Raw genomic sequence first — 26,073 nt, forward strand, 5'->3', positions numbered from 1 at the left:
TTAATGCAGTTGCCTGCTCCCCATGAGTGCCAGTGAGTACACAGTATTACTTGGTATTATTGGGAGCTTTCACATGCCTCTGCTATTTACTTCAGGAGAGATATTTATGGTGCTGACATACATTCTGTTCCTTTACGGATAGGAGCTGCATATGATCCTAAACCATCTCAAGAAACTTCCCTAAGAATATTGCCATTTAAAAAACCTTGGTACAATGGACAAGTCTAAATGTATTTTCCTCTTCTTGTTTTCTAGTAAGCGAGCAGCAGAGCTGGAAAACTTGGCAGTAAACTCTTTGTCTTTCCTGCCTGTATCCATGGATTGTTGATTTTGCAAGGTAAATGTTCCATTTTAACTGACTACAATAGTTTATTGTTCTACAGTTTCCAGTGCCTAAAATGACCTTATAATACTAGTTGTTGAATATACTAGTTGTATAACTCTAGTTGTTGAAGAAAATACCCTTGTTTATTGTTTCATTTACACTTTTAGCAATGAATTGTGGCCCAGACCTTGAAATAAATACAGTAAGTTTGCTTTGGATTGATTAGCAAGTACATTTTCAGGAAGAAGGAAAATGATGCCATGACCTATTGTTTTTGTGAGTTTCTGTGTTATTGTTCCTATATTTCCATTCATCTGAGTGGACAAACAAATAAGTTGAGCCTGAAGATTTAAATCTGAATATGAATGCCTTTTTTCTATCAAGATATATTTTGTGTCTTCTGTGCTTGTTGGTGATTTTGTGTTTCTTGACAATTTTATTAGATGGGGGACTAAAAGTGATCTTTCAGATGTACATGGCTATGGTTCATGATCCTTATTGCTGTACAGTTTTTAAAATGAGCCGTTCTTATACCAGGTTTTACACATACTTCTTCATAGCATTTTATATTACAGTATTCTATAATATGATATTTGATTTATATTGGAAAGGTAGTCATATGAAGTATTTCGAAAATTTTGTTTTCAAAAGTTTGAAAATACCTCAGGGAAACTAGCTTGTTTTGATAATTAATTTTGTTAGCCTGAGAGACAGTGCTGCTTCTGCCAAGAAAACTAAATCCCTGAATACCTTCCTCAGCTTTGGTCTAGGCTTAATATTTTCTCTTTCCTTCGAGATTTTATTCACCTCTGAATTTTATCTTTGAAGTTGTGTTAGTTGTCTGTAGGAAAGAACATTCCTCTGAATCTTTCTGCCATTGAAACTAGCTCTTTTACACATGGTGAAAAAAGGTTTTCAAAAGCTTTTTTATTATATATTACAAAGAATCAAACCAGAAGCTATGCAAAAGCTGCTCCAAATTCATGCTTTTAAATGGAGTGCTGAGCTGAAGAATTACCCCCTCTTGACAGAAGTGCCACTATGAGCTGTATATTCAAGGTGGAAAATTGGCCCTTTTGAAAAATAAAATCAGCAGCCTTCCCAGCACCTAAGACGGGGGAGTGAATATTCTACTCTTCAGCATTTATTTAACAAGCTGAAACCCAAGGCTGTGCATTTTAATGTATTGTATTTCTTTAGTATAGAGAGAAAAAAGGGTGAATCAGCCTTTACTGTGAGTGATACCCTGCTATGAGATGTGGGTGGTGATTGTAAAAAGAAAAGTAGCAGCATTTCCTTCTAGTCACCTTCTGAGGATGGAAGCCATTTGTAAATACTGAAAAAGGGTGTCCATTTTTACCAACTCTCTGTCAGCTTCTGGAAACAGTAGAAAAATTCCTGTTGTAATGAGAAGCCCAAACACATTATTTTCCATATAGATTGTTATGCTTTGAACAATAGGACTGATTAGAAAAGTGTGGGTGACACTGATTTTCAAAGGGGTGCTGGTACAACTTCAAAGACTTTGTGTTATGTTACATAGGCCTTGTCTATTGTGAGATTGCAAAACCAGCAGAATCTGGGAAAACACTAGCAATCAACAGCCCAATGGCCACAGCCATAATTTTTACAAGAGCTTAAATACATTTTTTTTGTGATTAAGTTGCATCATGTTTAATGAAGGTTTAAGCACGTACTTCAACACTTGTTGAATATAGATATATTATGCTCTTGGCAGCTGAAGAAGTGACAGTGAAGACAATGAGTAAAATTTTCAAAGCATTTAGGCAAGTGTTGGTCTTTCTCCATAATGTATGATGGATTAGTTTCTCATGCAAGATAATAGATGCTGCCTCCCCCTCACCCCAAATGTTTTTAAACAGAATGGACAAACAGCATTTAGTTGTGTTCTAAAAAGCTAGTGTAAACACTTTTTAGCTGAAATAGGCAGTACTGAGCTTCTTTTGGTTAGTGTTATAGTTAAATATGGAGGTGCCATTGATTCTAGAGAGCTATGAGTAATTTTTGGCATTGACATTTTAATAGCAAAACATCAATATTCAATTCGGAGTTGGCAATAAGTCACTGTCAGTGAGAATAGAGTAATATGTCTTATGATGATGATCCTGTGTGCAGTAATGAGATGTTTTTAATCAGCAAAAAGGGGAGGTTCAGAGTTGCAATTTGATAATTCTATTTTTAAAAAGGTTTGGGGAATTATTTTGAACCAAATTGTCTTTCATTCTACCTTTTGTCTTCCTCCTTCTGAAAAGATTCATTACCGCCTACTTAACTTGTTTTCCTAGCATTCTTGCTGTGAATTTGGAATGCATAGTACTTCACATCTGCAGATTTGCATAAGCTGATATTGTGAAAGTTTTCTCTGTACTTTTGATTTAGTATTAGAGTACTAACAGAAACATCCCAAACCCCTGAATAGTTATTAGGCATCTCAAAAATGTCTGCACTTAATAACCTAGAAAGTATTAACTACTAATGTAAGACAGTAAAGGTGTAATTACTATTTCTGTTTCAGCAGTTAAAAAAAAAAATAAAAAAACAAGGAAGGTATTACTTCGGAGTGTCACTGTCTATGTCCATATATATGTATTAATTTTCTAAAGAGAAAAGATCTCAGCACTTTGTAAGGGGAAATTTTCTGTATGAGCAGAAATTACGTATTTGTGCTTGGGAGAATAAAATAAAAAACAAGAAAATATTGATGAATAGATGTGAGTAAAGAAGACACCACACTTTGTGGTGGTCTTCCGTAACCTAATGTCCCTGCTGTTTTTTTTTTTTTTTTTTTTTTTTTTTTTAATGGAAAAGGCTAGATTTAAGATCATTTTTCTTCCTGGATGATTGTGAACTCACATCTGGCTTCTCTGTATGGGAATTCTCTTTCTCAGTGTTTTATATAATCCTTTAATCCTTGATCAGTAAATGCTATTGGACCAGAAATCCTCTAACTATGTTTTGCAAGACTCCTACTGATGAACTGTTCTCCCCTTTTTCTTCAATGAACAGCCATTGTAAAGAGAACCCTTTGAAGGTGCTATAGAGTTGTGCTTTTGTTTTGAGTATCTGCAGTCAACAGCCTAGAGAACAGCAGGCTCAGGGGAGGCCTCATGGCAGCCTGCAGTTCCCTCACGAGGGGAGAAGAGGGGCAGGCGCTGAGCTCTGCTCACTGGGGACAGCGACAGGACCCGAGGGAACGGCATGGAGCTGGGACAGGGGAGGGTCAGGCTGGGTGTTAGGGAAAGGTTCTGCACCCAGAGGGTGGTCGGGCACTGGGACAGGCTCCCCAGGGCAGTGGTCATGGCACCAAGCTGACAGAGTTCAAGAACACACTTGGAACACACTCTCAGACGTAGGGTCTGTTTTTTGGGTGGTCCTGTCTGGAGCCAGAAGTTGGGCTTAAGGATCCTTTTGAGCCCCTTCCAAATCAGGAGATTCTGTGATTCTATGAACAGTCTCGGTTCATTCAAATGAATACAAGCAATGTGAAGGTTTTCCATGCTGTGACATTGACTGTTGCTGATGTTGTGTTCATGTAGCCAGACTAACTTAGTTTCCTTCCCCAAATGTGCAGCAATGCTATGTGAAGTGATTTTCACTACGGCAGTTACCCCAAGTTTCAGCTTACTATGGAGAGAGACATTTTTTATATCATCAGATATAACCAAACTTCCTATCCATGCAACATGTCTAGAAATAATTATCTAGTCTTGCCACTGGCTTCTATACTGACTCTAATTTATTGTCTTTAAACAGCTATATTTAATGTGTAACTTCACTGAATTTGATGGAGTAGCACCTGTATATTGAGGGGAGGAAAAAAAAAAAAAAAAAAAAGACCATCTCGTGAACATTCCTAGAGGAGAAAATCAAAAAATTATGGATGACAGCATTCCTCCTCCTCCCCTACACCCCCTCTTCTTAGTGATACTTCTGCTTTTTAATCTGTTATTCTTGATTAAAAAGTCTTATCCAGAGGTTTGGTAGTGTAATTAATTAGGATTTGTCAGATCTTGTATTTTTATCAGGTCTGGCTGCCTGAAAATGAGTAAAGGCTATCATAGCTGCTATGCTTTTGAGACCAGAAGCAACTGTTCTTCAAACTAAAAAGGAAGATTTGAATAGTTGTGTTGGAATGAGTAGAAATGTATACAACGTGATATGTAAATAAAGAGAGTAGATCCCCACAGATTTAAAGCATTTAATTCATGTGCTTGACTCTTATCTGATTATTCAAAATAGTATCTTCAAAAGTAAGAGGTGACTGTGGGTACTTAGATTTTACAGCATGAAGGAATGTGATTTTCAGTAAATTCTGACTACTCCTTTTATGAAATTCAGGCTTCTTCTAAATTCAAAGTGCACAGCAGTAAAATCATTTAGAGAAATCTTTGCTTTTGCTAGAGCCACTCGACCTGCTGATTCTTAAAACTTCCAGAATAAACTAAAATTTTTGGACTTTTTACGAATCAACACGTCAAAACATGTTTAAACTTGATGCAGAGCAAACAGGGCCATCATTTAGAGAGAGATGCAGTTCATTCAGTGAAGACATTCCAGTTTGCTCCCTGGCTTTCCCTAAGCATCAAATGAAGTTTTCATTTAAAGGGAGATAGAATTACTGTTTGGAAATGATAAACTTAACCTCACTATTTTTTGGTTTGGAAAAACAATAATGTCAATCAGAGCTGAATACAATTGTAGGAAAATAATTTGCCAGAAAAAGGGAAATGGTAATTCACAAATAAAAGGGAGATTTCTTTCAGTGAAGAAACATCACATACAGCTACTCTGCAGCCACTCCCTACAGTTTGCCGAGGATAAAGACACCTTAAACAAACTTACAAGATCTGTTGTCTCCTTTTAATATCAACACCAAAAAGCTTCCATTTTCTGTCACAGGGAATGTACCGTTTTAGATTATGCATCTTCCTTGAAATAATGGAATCAGCACTTGACTTTCCTTCATGCCTTGCTCACAACCTCATTTTTGAATCCTTAAATCTTTCATTTTTGCATTTTCATCATTGCTCCCTGATCTTTGGTATGGAATTTTGCAATGAGAACTTATCATAGTAAAAAACTGTGGTACATTTAATTAATCAGAAGGTATATGAACAGGAAACAAAAGGAATAACTTTGTATATTATTACTGTCAATACAATTGTGACACGAGCTACACTAGTAAAGGTAAAAGGAGACTTTATCAAGAAAGAGCTGGATGTTACTATCGAAAACTGAATAGAATACGTTGGTTTATTTTGATGTTGGAAGAAGAATTTACATGCCTAAAAGTGTTTTTCAGTTCCTGACTGGCAAAAAAAAGGAACACAGAAAAATCTGTTATGTAGCAGGAGACTGATGGGATACCGTTTTTTAATAAATATATAGATGATCACAGCTTAACACGAATTCTTTTACATAATCTGTATTTTTAATACAGCTGTGATTTTCTGGTGTAAAATATGTCAGTACCACTAGAAATTGTATGGAAGCTTTTGACACAAATGTCACATCTCATTCTTGAATAACAAGTTTCTGAGCTTGACTCCTAGTGTGTTTACTGCCTCACTGTGAATTAAATCATCCTTAGACAAGAAGATCATTTTCAGGCTCACTAAATGCTTAAGTTTAATCATGCAGGCCACTGTGTTCTCTCTCATTCCACTCTGGTGGACAGAAGAACTTTACTGCCAGGCAGGGGATTTTGAAGCAGGTGAGGCCCCAGGCCTGAAAGGCCATGAAATATGGGGATGCTGGAAAGCTATGGCCAGGTACTTGATGAAGAGGAGCCCCGTCAATTCCCTGAGAGAGCCCTGTCTCACATCTATAAAAAAGCCCTAGATTGTGCAAAGAACAGGTCACCAGTTTATGTGAATAAGTGACACACCTATAGGTTGATCAAATATTAATTTTGACACGTCTTGAGAAAGCACTCAAGTGGAGAGGCACACAGTGCATGTGCTTTCCTGGAATAATGAAAAGGAGCTATGGGTACCCCAAAGGTAGAAAGTGATATTTTCCTGCAAATAGTTCTCCCAAAGTGGTTTCTGTCAATGTGGATATTATTAACTGTATCAGAAGAGTAGATGCTACTGTCGTGTTCTTAAAGGCAAAAGCATGAAGTCTGAGGAGTGAATGTAGAATAATTAGAATATCTCACCTCTGTAGAATATGAATATTTTAATGATAAATCTGGAGGTATTGAAGCAGCATGCTCCTCACTTTGCATATAGATAGCAGCCTGAGAAAAAGAATAGTGTTCCAAATTTCCCAGAGTCATTGAGATTGCTTTTCCCTTTGCTCACGTAGAGCCCTGTGCAGAGCCTGGTGCTCTGTCTCTGAAGAATATTGATGCAGCTTCGAAGGCTGTTACTCAGACTCTCTCAGTGCAGCCAGTAGGCAGAATAAATCTGTGCAAAATCCATCTTTTTCCACAGATGGTTGTTTCTGCCTGTGCAACTGTGAGCATAGATTTGGAATCTTTCAGGAATCATTCTCCTCCAAAATTTGGCCTTCTAATGGGGAAGATGATTTTGCTACAGTTACACAAAAGCAGAGTAGTTTTAATTGGAAGGTTTAAAATAGCTTCTGGTCACCTTCATTTACTACCAAAAAAAAAAAAAAAAAGAGCTCTCTGGTACCATTTATTCAAATGTATTCACTCTAAAAATATTCGTATAAATTAAGCAGAAAGCAGCCACCATTTCAGTTTCATGATGTCTTGTCAGACAGGAAGATCAGTGCCTCAGTCAGACATAAAGGTCAATTTAGAAGAGGGAGGGAATGGGTAAAAGGGAATGAATGAAGAACTGTATGATTTTAGCTTTATTTTGGACATTAGAAGAACAAGGATGCTTTTCAAAGTCAAAAACACAGCATTATGGGAGGCAGTAGGCTATTTCTGCAGTATTCATGCTTATATAAAACCCTGCCATTCCTAATGCATTTCCCTCTCCTTTCGATTTTCATCAAGGTCTAATTCATGTTATTTGGCACAAAAAATTAAAGGCCATATCCTAGGCTAATGTAAAACATGGTATCACTTGTGTTATCCTAACTCAGAAGAAATTACTATAGCCCTTTGACCTATTTTGGAACTTCTACTTACTCTATTGTGAAATTCATGGGAGAAACATTTCAAAATATTTTTGATGAAAAAGTTGGTGGAAATTTATGAGTTTATTCATTTGAACATTTTCAAAGTAAAAATGTTTACTTTTTTTCTGTAACATATGTTGTTAAATTGATTTTTGTTATGTCTAAAAAAAATACTAGATATTGAAATTTGGCAGAAGTTTGTTATATGCAGCAAGAACAACTAAAGCAGTGTGCCTACAGATGGTATCCAGGAGCCAAAACTCCATCTATTTTAATTTCAGTTATGAAATATTAGGATCGCCTATGCTTCCTTAGCAAATCAGTAATTATTTAACAAACGTTAGGAAGAGAGAGAAAGAAATAAATCTAACAGCTATGTTGTTCCTACTTTAAAAATGATATTTACAGTATTCATAGGCTGCTAAACAGCTAATTAAATCATTAAAAAAATAAATAAAAAAAAAAAAACCCAAAGTTTTTTGCGTGCTGAAGTTGTCCATCACTCAGTTCAGCACTTCAGTGTGCTGAAGTTGTTCGTCTTCATGGAAGAACCCCTGGGTGCTTACAATTGGATGTAAGAATCTTCAGTATGAACGTCCTTAAGCACCTCATGCCTGTATGTTTCTTTAACAACTCAGAGCATTGCTTTTAAATATTGAGGGGTATGTGTTCAATAGTTGGGGTGTTTGTTGTTTTATTTTATAATAATGAATTAAGGCAAGTTAGTTCACTAGATCCTATCAGCACCAGAGTGCCTGGGTAATGCTAAAATCATTGTTAATACCTAGGCCAATAAAGTTACTGGTCATGCTTTTCTAAAACCACTCTCACAACATTATTGTTTTCATACTTCTCCAAATGCATAAATGGATTACATATAGCATGATTTTTGTACTTCTTTTGCTCACTTGAGTTTGGAAACCGCTTTCATTTTTATGGAGGTTTTATTATTAACAGTGAACTTTTCTTGTTTCTTCTCAAAATACCACAACTGATCATGCCCAAATTTATCTGCCTAGTGATTTGCATATGTTATTTACGGAGCATCCTTCTTTTTACTTTTCCTTTCCCTTTATTCTTGAGCCACCCCATAGTATCACGTATCTCTTCATGATTAGACAGGAGCACCCCTGGGAAGCATGGCTGCTTGTTATAAAAACAGTACTGTAGTATTTAATACTAATAAATAAAATATTATTATAAATAATATAATAAACAGGATTATTATAAATAATATAATAAATAAATAGGGTGATATAATAAATAAACAGGGAAATAAACAGGATGAGCTCGAGATCTGCGTTCGGTCGCAGGGCCACGATCTTGTTGTGATCACAGAGACATGGTGGGACAGCTCGCATGACTGGAACGTTGTCATGGAGGGCTATGTCCTTTTTAGGAAAGACAGGCTGGGGAAGTGAAGGGGTGGGGTTGCCCTTTATGTGAGGGAGCAATTAGAATGTACCCAGCTCCACCTGGGAGAGGGTGAAGGACAAGCGGAGAGCTTGTGGGTGAGAATTAAGGAATGGGCTGGTATGGGAGACACTGTTGTGGGGGTGTACTACAGGTCACCAGATCAGGAGGACATGGTCGATTAGGCCTTCTACAAACAGCTGGTAGTAGCCTCACGATCACGGGCGCTGGTTCTCATGAGGGCCTTCAATTACCCAGACATCTGTTGGGTAAGCAACTCGGCCAGGCACGAGCAGTCCAAATGGTTCCTACAATGCGTTGAAGACAATTTTCTGACGCAGGTGGTGGAGGAGCCGACGAGGCGCGGGGTGCTTCTGGACCTTGTCCTTACCAACAGGGATGGGCTTGTTAGGGATGTGAAGGTTGGGGGCAGCTTGGGATGCAGTGACCACGAGATGGTGGAGTTCAAGATGGAACTTGGTGGAAGAAGTAAGGCTAAAAGCAGGATTGCTACCCTTGACTTTCGAAGAGCCAACTTTGACCTCTTCCGGGACCTGCTTGGAAGTATCTCCTGGGCTACGTTGCCAGAAGGCAAGAGTGCTTGTGAGAGCTGGGCAACATTTAAACAGCACTTCTTCCAAGCTCAGGATCGGTGCATCCCTAAGAGTAGGAAATCATGGAAGGGGGGCAGGAAACCTGCGTGGATGAGCAAGGGGCTAATCAATAAGATCAAAAGGAAGAGGAAGGTCTATGAAATGTGGAAAAAGGGCCTGTTCTATTGGGAAGAGTATAGAAGTGTTGTCAGGGCCTGCAGGGACGCGATGAGGAAGGCTAAAGCCCACCTAGAGATGAGGCTTGCAAAAGAGATAAAAGATAATAAGAAGGTTTTTTTTTTTTTTTTAAGTATGTAAACAGTAGAAGGAAGACTAGGGATAATGTAGGTCCCTTGCTGAACGAGGGGGGTGTCCTGGTAACGGCAGATGCTGAGAAGGCGGAGATACTGAATGCTTTCTTTGCTTCAGTCTTTGCTTCAAGGACTCCCCCCCGGGACTCCTCGACCCTGGTGGGGGGAGAAAGGGGCTGGGAAATGGAGGGCTCCCTCGTGGTTGACCCAAGGGTAGTTGGGGAGCGCCTGAGTGGGCTCAACGCACACAAATCCATGGGTCCCGATGGGACGCATCCACGTGTGCTAAGGGAATTGGCAGAGGTGATCGCCGAACTGCTCTCTATCATCTTTGAAAGGTCCTGGAGAACAGGAGAGGTGCCTGAAGACTGGAGGATAGCCAATGTCACTCCAGTCTTCAAGAAGGGCAAGAAGGAGGATCCGGGAAACTACAGGCCAGTCAGTCTCATCTCTGTCCCTGGAAAGGTGTTGGAACAGCTCGTTCTGGATGTCATCTCCAAGCCATTGGAAGAGAAGAATGTTATGAGGAATAGTCAGCATGGATTTACCAAAGGGGAAGTCGTGCTCGACCAACCTCGTTGCCTTCTATGATGACATCACCAGCTGGGTAGATGGGGGCAGATCAGTGGGTGCCATCTACCTTGACTTTAGCAAGGCTTTCGATACTGTCTCCCATGACATCCTGCTAGCAAAGCTGAGAAAGTGTGGGATAGAGGAGTGGACAGTAAGGGTGGGTTGAGAACTGACCGACTGGCCAAGCTCAGAGGGTGGTGATCGGTGGTGCAGAGTCCGGCTGGAGACCTGTGACTAGCGGCATTCCCCAGGGGTCGGTGCTGGGTCCGGTTTTGTTCAACATCTTCATCTTCAACCTTGATGAGGGAATAGTGTCTGCCCTCAGCAAGTACACCGATGACACGAAGCTGGGAGGAGTGGCTGACACGCCAGAAGGTTGTGCCGCCATTCAGCGAGACCTGGACTGGCTGGAGAGATGGGCAGGAATAAACCAAATGAGGTTTAATAAGAGCAAGTGTAGAGTCCTGCACCTGGGAAGGAACAACCGGGTGTATCAGTACAGGCTGGGGGACGACCTGCTGGAGAGAAGCTCTGAGGAGAAGGACCTGGGGGTCCTGGTGGACGACAGGTTGACCATGAGCCAGCAGTGTGCCCTCGTGGCCAAGAGGGCCAATGGGATCCTGGCATGCATTAAAAGGAGTGTGGCCAGCAGGTCAAGGGAGGTGATCCTCCCCCTCTACTCTGCCCTGGTCAGGCCTCACCTGGAGTACTGTGTCCAGTTCTGGGCTCCCTGGTACAAAAAAGACAGGGAACTCCTGGAAAGAGTCCAGCAGAGGGCCACAAGGATGATACGGGGCCTGGAGCATCTTCCCTATGAGGAAAGGCTGCGAGACCTGGGTCTGTTCAGCCTGGAGAAGAGAAGACTGAGAGGGGATCTTATCAATGTGTATAAGTACCTGAGGTGTGGGAGACAGAGGGATTTGGCCAACCTCTTCTCAGTGGTTTGTGGGGACAGGACAAGGGGCAATGGCCACAAGATGGAGCACAGGAAGTTCCGCACCAGCATGCGAAGTAACTTCTTCACGGTGAGGGTGACAGAGCACTGGAACAGGCTGCCTAGGGAGGTTGTTGAGTCTCCTTTTCTGGAGATATTCAAGGCCCGTCTGGACGCCTACCTGGGCAGCTTGCTCTAAGGAGCCTGCTTTGGCAGGCGGGTTGGACCCAATGATCTTTCGAGGTCCCTTCCAACCCCTTCGATTCTGTGATTCTGTGATTTATAGTTTTACTCAGGATTTTTCAACAAACCTGTGCAGTCTGAAAAAAAGGGTTAGACCTATACTATACACTACAATCTGCATGTATACATGCAAAGCAACAGTAACGTAATGCAGACCAGGAAAAAAAAAATGTTGAGTGATAAAATTACTCATATGCTTGGACAATGCAGGGAAACAAAAGTACTTTTTGCACAGCTGGATGGAGGGGCTAAAGAAGAGCAGTTAAGCAGTATGGCATCCCAGAAGATGAGAATCATGCCAGTGAAGGTGACAGTGATCAGGGTTTTGAAAGCAGAGGTAATACAGTGGAGACAGGATACAGAGGAAATGAATTGCAGTACAAAAGAAGTGTGAATGGGGTTCCAGTGAGTGTCAGTTTTGGCAAAACTGGCCAAGATGACAGATAGATGAACCAGGGACTAATATACGGATCTGAGGAGAAGGGTAGAGTAAATCTCCAAGGAGACAGAAGACTTGAACTTTGATTGGAAACCACTGTAATTAAGATGTCTGACCCATTTCAGTTAAGATTCTGATCTTGGCAGCTCAGAATTTCTTCCCAAGTTTTGGACTGTAAACCTGTGAAGGCTATTCTGTATTCTGGGCCTGGACTGCTTACACTTTGTAAGCTGTAAATTACATAATGTGATAATATTCCAGCCTCATTTAACCATATTATAGAGTTCCTCAGCTCTGCTGAGCATCTTAATTACAGGAATTCATTTTGGGAAGATGGTATTCGATGTGCAGAAATAAAATAGAATAAAGTGGTTATAGTTGCTGTAGTCAGCAAAATGTGCATTTCATGAGTAACAGCAGGTAGATGGATAATGGTTAGCAGAACTGCATCCTGTGGAGAGTGACACATTTTCTAGGTCACTAAATAGTTAGCTCTCTCAGTTCAAGTACAGTAGTAATTGAATGCAGGAAGATTTATAGTGAAAGTGCATTGGAGGTACTAGTTCTCAGAATAAAAACAGCAGAGTCCATTCCTCTAACCACCATTTTCAGCAGTCAGGAAAGGTTTATTCTTCTGTTATGCAGTGAGCATACTCTGGGATGCTCCCCTGCTACATGAATTCCAGCTTTTCCCTTGAGTCCACGTCCCCTTCAGCAGTCTTGGAGAGCAGTCAGCGTGTGTGTCGGGTGGAGGGATGCTCCAAGGGCTGTCCCCTTCTGTCTTTCATTTCTTTCCCTTCAGTTATGTAAATAATAACAGTTTCAGACCTGTCCCCCCCAGGTTTATGAGCACCCTTGGATGCAGCTGGGATTCCTTTGAGAGCAACAGGGGGCAGTGCCTTGGACACTGCATGCTCCCGGGCAAGAATTTTTTCCATCTTCGGCTGTCAGAAGAAAGGCTTTTCCTTTTCAGTCAGATGAGGTTTTCACTTTCCAAACTCTGTCGTACTCTTCAGGTGGCTGCATGAAGAAAAAAGGCTAGCTGCTTCAAAGGAAAACCCACATATATTAATTTGGCGGTGCTGACGGTACTGTGCGTCCTCCATTTACTGCACTGTCCAGTGCCCTATTTCACATGCAGTACCCTGCTTGCCTTATGCAATCTGCTAATGGCATATTTCACCTTGAATTGCTGGAATTTTTGTCTTTGCCCTCAAATTAGCATTGTGATTTAAAAACAGAATATTCAAAATACTTGAGAAGAAAACAAAACAACAACAACAACAACAACAACAAAGACTCAAGACTGGAATCAGACTGAAACTTCTGTGATTTCTCAGATAAAAGTATTTAGCAGAGCACTGAATTTTGGATGAATACCTGAGGAAAAGCAGTACTTAGATAATTTTGCTCTTGAGTAGCCATGTCATACAGTGACAAAACATTTTAAGTGTGAAAGAGTAGAATCCAATATAGATCTTTGTTGGTGCTCAATTGGGAAATAGTTTTACCTTCAACAATTCTGGAATGCCAGTCACCCATCATCTAGGTTTGCTGCCGATTTGTTAGCAGCAGAGGCAGTTAGTGCTGCCGTGCGCTTCCTTCAAACCCTGACAGTGGCTCCTGCTAAAAAGAGCGGACGTTGAATTTACCTTAGAATAGTAGAGAAATATATCCTTCTCGCTTTTGCCCATACATAGACACTTGCTTTCCTTAATCTTTTAGTGTAAACAGTAACATCTATTACTTCCAGGTGTGCATGCTTGCAGCCCAGAAGGCTGACTGCACCTGGGCTGCATCAAGAGAAGAGTGGCCAGCAGGTCGAGGAAGGTGATTGTGCCCCTCTGCTTTGCCCTTGTGAGGCCCCACATGGAGTCCTGCATCCAGTTCTGGGGCATCTTTCCAGCACAAGAAAGATTTTGATCTGTTAGTGCAGGTCCAGAGGAGGGCCACAAAGCTGATCAGAGGGCTGGAGCACCTCTGCTGCACAGAAAGGCTGAGAGAGGTTGGGCTGTTCAGCCTACAGAAGAGGAGGCTCGGGGGAGACCTCATTGTAGCTCTTCAACGCTTAAAGGAGGCTTATAAAAGTGATGGAGAGTGACTTTTTATTTGGGCAGACATTGACAGGACGAGGGAACAGTTTTAAACTAAAAGAGGGGGACTTAGATTAGAGGTTAGGAGAAAATTCTTCACTCAGGGGGTGGTGAAGCACTGGAACAGGTTGCCCAGAGAAGCTGTGGATGCCCCATCCCTGGAGGTGTTCAAGACCAGGTTAGACAAGGCCCTGAGCAACCTGATATAGTGGGTGACATCCCTGCCTATGGCAGGGGGCTTGGAACTAGATGATCTTTGAGGTCCCTTCCAGCCCAAGCCATTCTATGATTCTATGAACATAGATGGTAATCATTTTTTGGTCCATCTTGTTAACCAATCACAGACAAGGATTTCTTAAGCTCCATTGTCTTGTGTGCAGAGCTAGGACAGATTTAAGTTAAACACATAGCTTCAGACATAGTTGCCCTGCTTTTATTTTCTGTTGCAGTTTGCAACCTAATTTCAGTGGCTTCCAATACAAGGACACAGGGAAAGGGCATGTTTTCAGGTGTTTGCATGTTCATTAATTCATAAAACAGAATCAGTAATGTACTTGGAGTTGAAAACAGAAGCATAAATCATGCCTTTATCAAATGAAGGATTATGCTTCTAATGTTCATATGAAGAATCACTTGCATAAAAGGGAACCTTTGTGTATGTTTTAGAGGTCATATAGAGATAACAGAAGCTCAGGTCTTTGTGCAAATAATTACATATCTGTGAAGATATAACCAGAAAATCTGATTTGTCATTTCACAGAAAAAAAAAATAAGACTATTTATTTATTTATTTATTTTCTGATTCTTTTTCTGCTTCAGAAATCCAATAACAAAATGGCCATGCCTGTAGTGTGGATCACATTACCACCATGTGGAACCTTTCTTTATTCTTGAGAAATGTTGATCTACTTACAGCGTATTCATTATGTAAATAATCTTGATCGTTGTTGTTTTCCACTTTAGATATTCAACTTTAACCACTGTGCAGACAGATAGAGCATGAGTAAAGAAGGATGAAGAGCTTAAATTTACTGATTTTGGAGAAAAACTGTCTCTCTTCTCTGGCAATGAGCATTCGTTCTTTTGTTACCAGAATTATATAAATTAATTATGCAGTAACTGCCCAAAAAAACAATCTTGGAGATTGGGCATTGATATTTTTATTGTGGCATAAAAATGAAACAGTCAGCAATAGAACTGTACAAATAACAACTTTTTAGTTTTTCTGACATTACCAGAGAAAAATGGCCCAACAAGTTTAAGCCAACAAGGTTTAAGCCAAACAAACAGGTCTCAGTGAAAAAGTGGATCTCTAGAAAAATGTTTCAATTCAGTGTTGAGCATTTTTTCCTCCTAAAAAATAAAGTTGTTAAACATAAAATAACGTTTACTTTACATCTGACAGAAGAATGTGAAAGAAAGAAAAAAAAAAAATTTGAAAAAGTTTTTTGATGAAAAATATGGCCAAAAAGCTAAGTTCTGTTCCCTCCTATGATCAAACTTGGCCAAATTTATGTCACAGTCAAAACATAGAAGCTTTCTCCTGTTGGTTTTGTTCTGGTTAGCCTAAGGTAAAAATATGTCTTGCCTGAACACAGAACTCAGCAAAGGGAAAATTATTATAAGTAATCTTTCTCAGGTTTTCATTACTTTTATAAATATTTATGAAAAATTAGCCAAAAAAAAAAAGTAATTATGATGTTTTAAAATATTCAAGTGTACATGAAATTCTGCATACTCATCTTAAAAAGGAGGTGATTGCTGTACATTGATCAAACATACTGGTCTTCTATGTGAAGATTACATCTCTTTCACTTGTAAAAGAGTGGGAGAACTCAATACAAGAGAGTGTCAATAGGAACAAATCATCATTTGCTATTAGTACAGGGACAAACAAAGATATATTCAAGAAACAACTTGAAAGCCCAAATAAGATTTTATTTTTGTAAGATGGAAAATATATTAAACTAATAATTCCTGGAATTTTTGACAGAAAATTTATAATTAGGTTGAAGAACATAACAGGAATGTGTAATGGAACTGAAGATTTCTAATACCTGTCAAAATTATGTAACATCTGACCTGGAACACCCATCAATTTCTGATTGCTGAAAGTGTTTGTAGGGGAACATAGCATGTCTCCTGTGCTTACCCGTGGGCTTTTGGCACTGTTCCTCAGTAATGATGGAATATCTCAATGGTCAATTGGTTTCATCACTGTGAGTCTAGTGTTACAATGCTAGGAATTGTTTTGTTTTGTGTTGTTTTGTTTTGTTTTGATTGCTTGGTTGTTTGTTTTTGAGGTATACCCCATACCTTCTGTAAAGCAAAGTCCCAACCATATCTCAGCAATGAATTCTGCCGAGAATCATATTCATGGAAAATGTGGTGTTGATAAGTATATAAAATGTACACAGGTTAGAAAAAAAAGAAAGCATTGGCTTTGCATTTATAAATTATTTTTTGAAATGTAAAACATAAATATGTTTGCCACATAGACATTTACTTTTCTAACTTCAATAAAATGCGGGCAAGGTTGTACTTAAAGATGCAGTAAAATTTTTAAATGAAGAGCAAACTAATAACTTGTTATTTGAGGGTCAGTGCTGAAATGGGAGTATGCACTAATTTTAGATGGATTTCTTTCATCCCCCTTTCCTCTAATGTAATGAAATTAAGTCAAATAACACTTTGAAGTGTTACTTTAAGAATGGCCTGACTTTTTCTAGGGACATAATTTCCCAAGTGTCTAAAGTTTATGTGAATACTTACAACATAACCAGTCATGTTAGCCTAAAATCGCTTCCCACCTACCTGGGTTTACATATCCATTTTTCAGAATTATGTTCTTTCTTATTTTTTTTTTTAAACTACTACAGATTCTTTTTTTTTGATTAATAACTTGATAAAATCATTGTGTCATTGAAATGGGTAATGACCAGCTTTTCAGCCATAAAGTGATAAGCAAATCCTATTTGACCTTGCCTAAACGAGATGTAGGATTGGATTTTCTGCTCAGGCTTATCTAAAGTTGCATGAAAAACAATAAAACAGTGATGCATGGTGAATGAATGGACAAAGTTTGGCTTCTGCTGATCTCCAAAAAGCAATCATTAAGTGAACAAAGATCACCTTGCTTAAAAGTTTTCACACATTCTTACTGAAGATTTATTCCAGCATAATGCCGCACATAATTTGGGGTCAGGTTTGTGCATTTTAGCTACGTCTTCATATTAGCAAGGCCAAATCTCAACTTTTGGGGGCACTCTGAACCCAAAGTCCTCTTCTGGCCTGACAGAGCAGCCTGGGGCACCTGCTGCAAGGAAGTGTCAGGAGGGAAACAGCAGATCATAGTTTCTGTGCTTTTTTGCTTGCTTGGTTGTTTTTCTGCTTCAGGTCTGAGAAGGGCATGCTCATCTTTCTTTTGTGGTAGGGGCTGACCGGGGATGGCACCCCAGATCTGAGACCTGTTTCCCACAACTGTGGAGTCTGCACGTGTTGCAATCTACATTGTACATACGGATCAAAAAGTGGGTAGGGTCATTTTTTCATAATTAAATCTTAAGCATGGATTTCAGACCCATCTTCTTATTAATTACAGGAGCTACCTGCAAATAGCAGAGAAAAAAAAAAAAGAAAAAAAGAAAAAAAAAACTTTTTTGTTCATGGCTGCTTCTACAACCAGCATGCAGACAGGGCAGGAATAGCTGAATGCCTGGCTTGGAGATGTCCCGGGGTCCAGCCATTGCTACCACCCGGTGGTCCATGCTGCATCTTGGCCCAGAAGCAGCGCAGCCGTATGGGTGGTGCAGGGGCAGGGCGGGCATGCAGAGAGGTGCCCCAGGGTGGGCAGTGGCATGGGGAGCTCAGACATTACTCATCACCTCAGAAAGCATCACTTCAGACTGTCTTGGTATTAAATGAAGTGGGTCAGGTGTAGCTTTAGGCAGCGGGACTTACCGTTTGGGCATAATTCAGTCTGAAAACCTCAGGGGATCCCATATCCGATGTTATTCATGTATTCAGGTTTCTGACTTGCTTAGCTGTATGCAGTGTTGGCTGGCCATGAAATAGTTATGGTTGTTACTAAAAATAAATAAATGAAGTGCACTGATGAGGGGTAAGGAGGTTGTAAGAACTGACTTTTGCATTCAGGTGTTTTGTCTTCTTTTTTCTCGTCAAGGAAAAAAAAAATCTAGACCAAAAAAGTTAAGCTATACAGATATGTAAGTGATGTGAGAGGAAGGGAAACAAATTTTCTAAGATTACTTATCAGTGTGCTGAAAAAAGTACTCCCTCCCCTACTCTTCCTTTCCCCTGTCTTCTCCCCCGCCCCCAGATCCTAACCCAGCTCTCTACCAGCTCTCTATTTAATAGCTAAACAACATAAGCATGTTCTGGGAAGATACCTTCTGCACAACGATCTGAAGCTTCAGAACTGATTTCAGTTTTTATTTCTTTCATGAGCTGCCTTGTGTGTTTGTGTTTGTTTATTTCTTATGTCTATTCTTTATTTGCTCAGACATTTAGGCAATCAGTTTTGGAAATGTAATTGTGGATTGAATAACCAGGGAAGAATAAACACTTTAGCAGGTCTGAACTCATTCTGAAATAACTTGATTCTGAGCTAATAACTTGCTTTACATGACCTCATGCAACTGAATCTGAGAAACGTCAAGGAAAAGCTGCAATCAAGGTCAGAATTTTTAGAGCAAAAACATTCCAGTTACAAAATACATATCTAGTAAGTATATACAGAGCTGTAACAAATGCATACCATTCCAGTTAGGAATAAGTAATACGATATGCTATCGACACTAACAGGATTGTTTCTTAAGAAGCTACTTCTTGGGTCCCAGTTTCGTTGTCAGCATTGCCTCTGGTATGTCCTTCAGATACAGAAGACCTATGCCTGTGGCCTCTTCATGCCTGGCCAGCCTAGCACATGGTAACATTTGCTTTAGGCAAGTGGGTATTTCCTTGGAAAAAGTGTTGCTGTAGGCACTGAAGGTTTGTTGCTGGTGGCTACTATGTCATCTTGCAAACAGTGATTTTAGGGTCACTGCCTACTGTTTTATTAGCAAGCTACTGCAAGACATCTAATTAAAGGAAGGCTTTAACTTCTAATAGTGTATATGGTAAGAATCATTAATAGTAGAAAAAATTTTGCAGTCTTACAAGCATTTCCAACTTTTTGCTTTTTGTTTGTTTGTTTGTTTGTTTGTTTGTTTTCCTTAAGACCTTATGAGCAAGTTTCCAGATAAATCACACTCTAACTTTGCACTCCACCACCTCCCTGGGCAACCTGTTCCAATGCCTGACTGCTCTTTCTGAGAAGAAATGTCTAAATGTTTAAAGCACAGGAGAAGTCAGTGAAGACATGCTCTTTGTCACCTGTATTTCCTTTCATAATTTCTCAAATTTCATAATTTACTGAGTGCACCCTCTGTAAATTTGCAGATGACACCAAGCTGGGGGGAGGTGTCGATCTGCAGGAGGGTAGGAAGGCCCTGCACAGGGACCTGGACAGGTTGGGTCAATATTCAGAGGCCTATGGGTTGAGGTTCAACATGGCTATGTGACGGGTCCTGCACTTTGGCCACAACAGCCCCATGCAGCACTACATGCTTGGGGCAGAGTGGCTGGAAAGCTGTGCAGAGGAAAAGGGTCTGTTTGTGTTGGTTGGTGCTCGCCTGAACATGAGCTGGCAGTGTGTCCAGGTGGCCAAGAAGGCCAACAGCATCCTGGCTTGTATCAGGAATAGTGTAGCCATTGTAGTGTAGGACCAGGGAGGTGATCATCCCCCTGTACTCTGCTCTGGTGAGGCCACACCTCGAATACTGTGTTCAGTTTTGGGCGCCTCACTACAAGAAGGACATCGAGGCCCTGGAGCATGTCCAGAGAAGGGCTACGAGGCTGGTAAAGGGCCTGTAACACAAGTCCTGTGAGGAGGGGCTGAGGGAGCTGGGGTTGTTTAGTCTGGAGAAGAGGAGGTTCAGGGGAGATGTTACTGCTCTCTACAGCTACCTGAAAGGAAGCTGTGGGGAGCTGGGGGTCAGCCTCTTCTCACAGATAACTAGTGATAGGACTAGAGGGAATGGCCTCAAGTTGCACCAGGGGAGGTTTAGGTTGGAAATGAGGAGAGTTTTCAACTCAGAAAGAGCAGTCAGGCATTGGGATGGGTAGGTGGTGGAGTCACCGTCCCTGGGGGTGTTCAAGGAAAGGTTGGACATGGTGCTTAGGGACATGGTTTAGTGGGTAATATCAGTGGTAGGGGGATGGTTGGACTGGATGATCTTGGAGGTCTTTTCCAACCTTAATGACTCTATGGTTCTGTAATTTCTCAGGGGCTGAAATAGAACACCTAAACTGATTCGAAAAAGGCATGTATTTAAATCTGTTTCAAGGATAGGTCCTATGCCTGTAACTTCCATTGTTGAAGGAACACCTGAGGCAGGGGGGTTGGGACTAGGTGATCTTCAGTGGTCCCTTCCAACCCTGCTCATTCTGTGATTCTGTGATCATACAGTAATGTTGCTGCTGTGGCTTTGTTTCGAACTGGTGACAGTATTTTAAAGTAGGAAATACTCATCTCAGTATTATACCAGGTTTTATTGTAGAAAATGATTCCAACTTTAGTTGTATTAACACAAGATGCACATATATGATATAGACATCCCTAGATATTTCCTATTAGTGAACTTTATTTTTCTTTTCTGCATGCATGCTTATTGTTTTGTGTTTGTTTTTGTTTGTTTGTTTGTTTGTTTGTTTAATATGTATCATTTGTCTGAGACTGGGTTTTCAGTGTGCTTGTGCCTTTGTATCATCACACTGTATGCTTCTTGAGCAATAAATAATAAAGATGCAATGTTTTGTTTTCTCAGGAGTATGAAATTGGAATTTGGGTACAAAACCGTATATAGTTCAAAGCTGTTTCATTAAATCAATTACCAATCAAATAATCATAAATAAATTACATGTGTTAAATGGATAGTTTCTCATCTAAGGAAGATCACTAACATTTTTGCCTCTATTTTCCTAGGGGAAAAATTTGACCTAGACTACAGAAGAGATTCTCTCTTCCCTCTCCAATATGCTATTATATCCAGAGAAAATTAGACATAGCCAAGAAATAACTTACTTATTACCTTAAGAATATTTTATGTTGTTTTTGTTGTTGTTTTTTTTAATCACTTCACCAAAATCATGATGTGCAAATTTAACTAAAAGTTAAAAAGTGTAGTGATTCAGTAGGCATAGAACGCATCACCTTTATACTTAAGAGATTTTAAAATAGAAATACAAAAACAGTATGTCAAAATGACATACTTCATTGCCCTCTTCTTAACCCACCCCCATGAGAAGTCAAGATTAAGAAAATAGCCCCTTGCCTGCATTTTCAGTGAACGGATATTTCCTCCTGGAAACGTTTGATTATCGAATGGCTTCCTGACTGGTAACAGTCCAGGTTCGCAATACTGTATTAGACACAGGTCATTTAAAACACACGTCCTTGGTAACAGGAAATTCATAAATACAAAAACAAACAAACAAAAACACCTGTGAATTTGAATCTTTTATTTTGATTGTTTTTTCTGTTAATTCCCCTCACAGAAAACTTACTATTTGAAATAATAGGTGATTAATAACAAATGGCGTACATGAAAACTGGGTGTAAATGATCCACTCAGATTTGTTATACACTGCTAGTACTAAGTGCAAAACAACACGTTTTTTTGTAGAAGCAGCATGTAAATTATTATTATTATTATTATTATTATTATTAATAAACAAACAAACAAAAACAACAACAAAAGACAGACAGGTAAAATTAACCTGGCACTTATTCAGAAGTTTTTCGTTCTCCTATTTGTAAGTTAGTCTTTTAAGGTCAAGCCTGTTGATGTAGAATCAAGCGCACACTTCAGCCTGAAGAAAATCTTCATGTAGCATTTCTCTTTAATAAACTACCAATTTCCCACAAGACATTAAAATTATTTGATATTTAGATATAGTGTGATAAGATTGGTTCCCTGTCTCTTCTCTTGTTAGTTCTCCAGTTGTGTCAGTATCTTTAGATTTTGCACACCAGAAATAAATACTCACAGAAAAAAAAGCAAAAATTGCTGCCCTTCTATAGCCTTCTAAGCGGAAGTGCATACAGGTAACATAATTTGTCATCAGCAACAATTGCATGAATAAGGCACGCTATTTACATACAAGCTGCAAAAGAGTACACAGCTGGCTAACTTTAGGAAGGACATGCAATGCTGTCAGTCATTGCACTGCCAATGTGATCTGGGGCCATCAATAAACATGGTGCTCTACTAAGCTTAAACAAAAAATTCTGAGAAAGTTCAAAAGTAGTAAATAGCAGATAAATACTATTGCTAAAAATAATTAAAAAAAAAAAAACACAGAAAAAGAAAAAAAAAAGTGTTAGACTTTACATTTATAAAAAACAGTAATAGCAATACACTACCAAAAAAAAAAAAAAAAAAGACACTGTAATGACATCTCATTCTAATCTTTGTTAGAGCATTTCCCAGAACAGTTTCATGCAAAATTAGCCTACTCCTGGGCTGCATCAAAAGCATTGTGGCCAGAAGGTCGAGGGAGGTAATTTCCCCCCCTCTGCCCTGCTCTCATGAGACCCCACCTGGAGTGCTGCACCCAGCTCTGGGGCTCCCATCACAAGAAGGACATGGACCTGTTAAAATGAGTCCAGAGAAGTGCTATAAGGATGATCAAGGGGCTGGCTTGCTTTATTTAACTAGTTAGGTGACCCCCAGGTGGTTGGCATCATTTTTGGGGTAGTCTTTCGGGGACCCAGGAGTTGGATCCTCCTGCTTCCCTTCCAACTCAGGATATTCTATGATTCTATGATTCCATGATTTATTTTTCGATTTTCATTTCTATTCTGCTTCCACATTTAAGGCAGTCAACTCCTCCCTAACTCAGAGTCCAGCTGTGAAATGTTTGTAATAGAACCACAAATGGAAAGCACAAATTTATGGCAATTGTTCAGATTTGAGTAGTCTGTTCCTTCGTTAAAACAGAATCAGCAGTCTGACTACTGTATATTAGTGAGTTTGCTGTTTAGGAAAATTTATAAACTACTACAATACAATGAAAAACAACAGTAATGACTATTAGATTTGCAGAAGATATAAATCTTTAATCATCTCCTTGATATCTGTTCCATGGTTGTCTCATTTACCCAGATGTGAAGAAAAGAACTTCCTACTCCTACTACAGTTAAAGAAAATCATCTCCTGAATCTGATATGACTGTTTTCTGAGTAAATACTGATTATTCTGCTCTATCCAGGAGAATGCAGTCTTTGAGAATATTTTATGGTCTTTGATGCTGTGAAATATAATGTGTTTCCCTCCTGATACTAATTATTCATCATCTGAGAATGATGATTTCGCTGCTGCTTCTCTAAAAGCACCCTTTTTCCTTTTGATGTGTTGAGTTTGGAGATAGAAGTGATGTAGTGAGAGAACTCAGTTAAGATTAAAAGGAAAAAGGGCTAGATGGACTAATTGAGAGACTAGGCTGTATTCCAGTTTCATGCCAAGAAGTATGACTATTCCTAAGTGAATACATTTTAAGCAGTGATTTTCTAACATTTTTGCTAACTGCCAGTGAACTGTGATGTTCTTTCTTGTGTGTGTGTGTGTATGTGTGCATAAACATGTACGTTTTTAACCAAACACAGCCTAGAACTTAATAAAGGAATTTTCTCATTCTTGTTTTTTTTTTTTTTTACTTTCCCTTTTGAGTAGTCTGGGTTAATACATTGATTCAAAACAAATGAAAAGAGAAAGAAAAGTAAGTATACTGATGAATAAAAAGAAAATCCTGTGTGGCAGATGTGGAAAGCGGTATCAGATCCCTCAGAAACAAATTGATTGGACTTAAGTTTTGCGAGTGGTACGGAGTTCACAGAGTTTCTGGGGGTTAGTACCTAAGCTGGATGTTTTAGCAATGCCTGAAGTAAGGCAGAAATTAGTGATATGGGGGAAAAAATGTATCTTTTGTAATTCCTTTTGCAATTTCTTAGGCTAATGTGCAGCTAAGGGAAGGCAACCTAAACATTCTACTCCACATAAATAAAGTTGTCCTTTTTTACTTCTGGTGTTCTAAAGAAACCTCTTCAGAGTGGCACCTTTCCCGCTTAATTTGAAAAAAAAAAAATTTCTTCAAAATATCTAATGTGTAGACAGCTATTACTTCATATATTGAATACTGCTTCCATCACAAGCATAGATCTACAAGGCAGAAACAGTATCTCATGCCATGCCCCAAAGTTATGACACGTTTCACAAGCTATTCATACTCTCTAGAAATGATCTGAAAGTCATATTTTGCTAGGTTTATCCCACACAGGTTAAACTAGATCTTTTATTTTAATTCAGTTTAGATGCACAGGTATTTTGTTCTGTCTTAAATGGAGATTGGCCCCAGACCAAGTGAATGTGTTCAAATTTGCAGTGATTTGCTTTGCATCTGTCTCTAATTCTCAAGCTTTCATTTTGTCAATAAATTTAAGTTTTTATTTGTGTTGTCCTTCATTCTTTTGTCTATTTTTTCCTTTTCAAAGCATGTCTGTAACATGACCCTGTCTTATTTCTGAGATTCAGTTTAGGTCAGCAAGTGATTTCTTTTCACTGAATATTGTAAGGCAAACTGAGGTCACAGTTTCCTACTTTGAAACCCAACTTCTACTTCCACTGAAATCAACAGTAATATTGATGTATGCATTATGAACAGGAGCTAATCTTTACATACTGAAACGTGAGCAGTTATCTCTGAAATTCAACATCTGAATAACAGTGAAGTTCATAAAATGATTATCTGGTTTAGCATAAACTTGCTTAAAAATTCTCCATCAGCCACAAATCCAAAGGGAAACACCTTTGTCCATGAACTCCGCTAAGTTCTGTTGAGGCCAATTTCTAGCCTTTTTGTAATCAAATTTTAGGCCTCAGCAATAATGTGACTGGATCAACATAAGAAGTTTTCTTCACATCCATGGTATGCAGATTATGGATTATTAACCTCACATGGGAGGTTAATATTTATGGGGCAGTGCCATTACTACTAGCATGCAAAAAGCTCCTAATAACAGATAATCCTTCAGCTTCCCTGACCAGGCCAAATCTGAGATGCATTAGAAAGCACTACATGATAAGTTTTTAGGAAAACATACTTGAAATATGCAAGAGTTGTCAAGTTTTGAGTGGGAAAATTTGAGTCCCTGCTGGAGGTGATGTAAAAGCAATGCATATAAAGGTTTAGCTGTATTAAGAAAGGGCTGTATAAATAAAGTGTAGTGTGTTTTGGTGAGCCTATACTCTTTTATTATGTCTGGGCTCTGATGCTGACCGGTGACACGTTGAGTTTAGCCTGTAGTAACACCTAGACACCTCTGCTCTGGTGTACCTGACACAGAACAAGCACGTAGCAGGAACTGCATCCAAGCCAACCCCCTGTGACCTATTTCATTCCCTGGTCTCCTGATTTAATAACACATGATCCAGATCATAGAGAACCAGTTCATTTTTGCTCCACAAAATCTCTTTGGCATCCATTTTTTACTTGTTACTGCATATTGTTTGAACTCTTCAGGACTGTGCAAGCAGTGCAGCTCTGCGTTTTCTGGTATTTTTTGAACTGTTCCCATGCAAAATACTACATTTTAATCAGAAGCATGTGAAGCAAAACCTGTAAAACGACTAAAAGATTCATCTTTTTGCTATAAATACATGAAAAACAGTTGAAGTTATATGGTCAGGATAAAGAAGTTGCAGTATACTTCCCTTCACAAAGAGAACAGTTAATGACACCTCAACCCCTGTATTTATTATGAGGATAACTTAATATGTGTGTTTTTTTTTTCCCCCATTCTTTCTTCTCCTGAGCAATCCTTGGTTTAACAAAAGAAGAATGTACTGCTATTTTACTGTAACTTACTGTCAGTCATTTTCTGAGTTGCATTGTTAGAAATACATTATGAAA

At 39.3% G+C, this 26,073-nt stretch overlaps 1 protein-coding gene across 2 annotated transcripts in view; it reads left to right on the forward strand.

Moving 5' to 3' along the window:
• Positions 1–234: 234 nt before the first annotated feature.
• Positions 235–26,073, forward strand: part of LINGO2 (leucine rich repeat and Ig domain containing 2) — a 333,518-nt gene continuing 307,679 nt past the window's right edge. For both annotated transcript variants that reach the window (XM_040541525.1, XM_040541526.1), the window contains exon 1: positions 235–337. The gene's annotated coding sequence lies outside the window, so the exon portion shown is untranslated. The remainder of the gene's footprint in view (positions 338–26,073) is intronic.

This window comes from Cygnus olor, chromosome Z (assembly GCF_009769625.2).
Source record: "Cygnus olor isolate bCygOlo1 chromosome Z, bCygOlo1.pri.v2, whole genome shotgun sequence".
NCBI classification, from domain to species: domain Eukaryota; kingdom Metazoa; phylum Chordata; class Aves; order Anseriformes; family Anatidae; genus Cygnus; species Cygnus olor.